This window comes from Colobus angolensis, unplaced genomic scaffold, assembly GCF_000951035.1.
Source record: "Colobus angolensis palliatus isolate OR3802 unplaced genomic scaffold, Cang.pa_1.0 Scaffold96, whole genome shotgun sequence".
NCBI classification, from domain to species: domain Eukaryota; kingdom Metazoa; phylum Chordata; class Mammalia; order Primates; family Cercopithecidae; genus Colobus; species Colobus angolensis.
The window spans coordinates 1,779,909-1,783,874 of NW_012123598.1; the positions used below are offsets into that span (position 1 = coordinate 1,779,909).

General features: G+C 40.4%; 1 protein-coding gene across 1 annotated transcript in view; it reads left to right on the forward strand.

Annotated features, from left to right (window-relative positions):
- The first annotated feature begins 3,583 nt into the window (after positions 1–3,583).
- NLRP11 (NLR family, pyrin domain containing 11) overlaps positions 3,584–3,966 on the forward strand; it is a 59,412-nt gene continuing 59,029 nt past the window's right edge. The window contains exon 1 of the mRNA XM_011932572.1: positions 3,584–3,607. The gene's annotated coding sequence lies outside the window, so the exon portion shown is untranslated. The remainder of the gene's footprint in view (positions 3,608–3,966) is intronic.

A 3,966-nucleotide genomic window follows, 5' to 3' on the forward strand; every position in this document is an offset into this window, starting at 1 on the left:
AGCTGGGATTACAGGCACCCACCACCATGCCTGGCTAATTTTTGTATTTTTAGTAGAGACAGGGTTTCACCATGTTGGCCAGGCTGGTCTCGAACTCTTGACCTCAAGTGATCTGCCCGCCTTGGCCTCTCAGAGTGCTGGGATTACAGGCGTGAGCCACTGTGCCTGGCCTGCAAGAAGAACTTAATGGACATCGGCTACTCTCTTTCTCCATAGGCAGAACAGGTGCTAAGTTTTTTAGGCACAAGGTCAACATTTCATCCTTGGGCATGGTTTTCCTTCTATTCCAGCTTCCCTACAATCATTACAGTCATCTTCTGAGTTCGTGCCAAACCTCAGTGTCCTGGGAGCTATCCTTTTACAATCACAATTTTACTTCCTCCTTGTAAGAATCCTGAGTTCAGTGTTATGATGATCATGATGACCCTGGTTTTGTAATATACACATCAAGGAGTATAGAAAAACGTAATGAAAACTTTAAGGAATTACCGTAATCGTAACACAAGTCTCCGTGGTCCAGAACCTAGATTGAGAAGTGGACATGATGGGGACCTTTGCAGACTCCTGTAGCCATAACAGTATACCCGTTCCACCCTCGGGCGTTGCCACCAAAGTGAATTTCCAGTTGTGAAGTGAACTTCATTCCCTTCGATTTTCTTTTTGTTTTTCCCAGTAATATACGTTCCCCTAAGAGATACGTTTTGTTTTCCTCATCTTCAAATTATAATGTATCATTCTGTGACTGGATTCTTTTGACTTACTGTGTTTTTGAGATGAATCAATGGTAATTTGTTTTAGCTGCGGTTCGTTTCTAGGTCTTGCCTCACAGTATTTAAATGTATGAATCGGTCACCATTTCATGACCCATTCTGTCACTGATGGACGGTTGGGTTATTTCTCAGTTTTTGCCAATATGAGCAAAGCTGTTTTGAACCTTCTTGCACGCATCCGTGAGCCCACAGGACTCTTGGATTACCTGAGTGGAATGGCTGAGTCCCTGAGCACAGGTGACTGCAGTTGCCTCTTCACAAGTGGTTTCACCAGTTATATTAACATCAGGCCCAGGTGAATATTCCCACAGCTGCACCTCACGGCCCACTCCTGATGTTGTCGATATTTAAATATTGTTTGGAAAAAGTATTTTATTGTTTTCCTTTGCTTTTATGTGATTAATATACATGAGCATTTTTCTCATGTTTGTGAGCCATTTGTTGCCTCTTTTGTGAAATACCTTTTCATTGTTTTTATTATATTTCTATTGGTTGTTTTCTGTTTTTATTTGCATGAAGAAGTGCTTGACATATTCTGAAAGAGGGGTGTGGTCAATTATGTATTTTCATATATCTCCTCCCAGTTTGTGGTTTGTAGCTTTCTTTATGTAAGAACCATTCACTGAACAGTTTTTATTTTAAATGAAATCAAATTGATCCAAATGTACTTCATGTTTTATAAATGTGAGGGCCTTGTTGACAAAAATCATTCCCTGCTCTAACTCATGATGATATCTAATATTGTCTTTTAAAATAGGATCGAGTTTTGAATTTCACACAGAAATATTAAGTCACTTGTCATGACTTTTGTCTAAGGTAGGGAGAAGGGATCCTTTTTTTTTTTTTTTTTGCCATTTAAATACAAATGGCACCAGCTCCATTTAATGAATGGTTCACCTACTCTACTGCCCAGAAATCTGTTATAAACCATCTTTTCATATTTGCCTACATTTGTTTCTGGGTTCTATGTTTTGTGTCACTATTTATTTGTTCATCTATGTGCCAATAAGTCTTTCTTTTTTTTTTTTTTGAGACGGAGTCTCGCTCTGTTGCCCAGGCTGGAGTGCAGTGGCATGATCTTGGCTCACTGTAACCTCCATCTCCCAGGCTCAGGTAATCCTCCCACCTCAGCCTCCTGAGTAGCTGGGACTACAGGCACCTGCCACCACGCCTGGCTAATTTTTTGCATTTTTAGTAGAGATGGGGTTTCACCATGTTAACCAGGATGGTCTCGATCTCCCGACCTCATGATCCACCCGCCTTGGCCTCCCAAAGTGCTGGGATTACAGGCATAAGCCACCGTGCCTGGCCAACCAATAAGTCTTAATTACCATAGTTTTTAATTAAATCTTTATAGGGTGGATCCAGTTCAATCAACAGTCCCACCTCCCACCCACCTGTGTTCTTCAGGCGTCTCTTGGCTTGTACTAGTCCCTTCTATTTTCCACATACATTTCAGAATTATATTTTGATACGAAAATTTCTATTGGGATTTTATTGTTTTCCTGAATATAAAGGTCTATTTGGGAGCATATTGACATCTTCTTAACAATAATTCCTGTACAAGAATGTAATGTTATTCTTCATTTATAAAGATCTTGTATATGGCAGTAACATTCTATATCATATTCATTAAGGTTTACAATCTCTTATAAGAATTATTTCTAGTTTACATTTTTCTTGGAACTGCACATGGCATCCTTTAAAATTTTAAATTCCAATTAGTATTTTTTTTAGAGAAATACAATCAGATTTGTATGTTGATTCATATTCACCAAATCTGCTTTAAGTCCTAGCCATTTGTCAATAGATTTAAGGGGAGAGAGTTTGCATGGATACTCAAATTATCTCCAATATGATAATTTCGCCTCTTTCTTTCAGATCCGTTTTCTTGTCCCAGTGAACAGGTGCACTATGTTGAAACAAGAGTGGGGACGGAGGCCATGTTTGTCTTGTGTCTTATTGTAAAAGATATTCTTTCATCATTTTCCCATCCATGAGATTTTTGGTGGCTTTTGCTTTTTTGGAATGCTTTACTGGGTGAAGGAAATTCTTTTATTTCCTAATTTACAAAGATACATCTAAAAGCATGAAGAGATATAGACTCTTTTATATTTCCCCTTTCGCACCTATGAAGACGCCCCTGTTTTTCTTTAATCTGTTCAATATGAGGAGCTATATTGATCAGTCATACCCAGAGCATTCTCCCTCCTGACCAAAGCAGATACCTGCGCATAGCAGTGAGTTATCAGTCAATCCTTAAAGGCCTCCAGGTGATTCCAATAGGCCGCCAAGCCGGGCCCCCTGGGGGGAGGATCTAGGCAGTGTCTCTGCAAATTCTATCACTTGTTAAACATCCCTTTGGTTGCATTCATTCCACAAATATTTATGGCCTCCCTCAGATTTGAAAGGATCCTTGCCAGGTGGTGGTGTAGACTAAACAGCGTATTCCCCTCATGGAGCTTATTGTGTAGATGGTTATCCAAAATGGAGATTATTGGTGGAGAACTTCTTTCCCCCGGCACTGCCTAAATCAATTGTTTTGGAGTTTCTTGGTCAGATGCCCCATGAGCTCCAACATCATAAACGGGGTCTGCACTGTCTTCTAATCAGCAGACCCCGTTTAGTCCTGGGTGGAAGAAGACAATTGGGGCATCTGGGGCAGAAACACGCAGGTGCAGCAGTATTCCCCCTCCATCGTGAAGGTCATCAAGAACCCACCTTGGCCAATCAAGAGAGGAACCAGCTGGCTAATCACAGGGCAGGCGCTGCCTTTTTCTTCCCGTTTCCTGGCTTGTTCGCTTTCGACCAGCCAAGGAGACCTGGTGGCAGAGTTGGTGAGTTACCTTTCTGGCTGATTTGCTTCTTTGAATTTTAAGGTCTTTTTTATTACGTTATATTGGTTCTTTAGCTTTCTCTTTGGTTAGGAGCTGGAAATAATATGGTGGGGGAATACAATGACTAAAGTTATTAAGGGCAGGCCAAGCTGTTTGACCTTTTTCAAGTTCACATGGGTAAACTTGTGTCACGCTTTTTTTTTTGCAAACTTATTTAAGGTGACAGAAAAAATTGCATGTGTTGTGTGCAACACGATGTTTTGAAGTGTATGTGCGTTGTGGGTGGAGTGGTTAAACATAGCTAACTCATCATTGTAGCCTTATAGATGCCATTCTTCCATATGATGTATAAAGTGTTA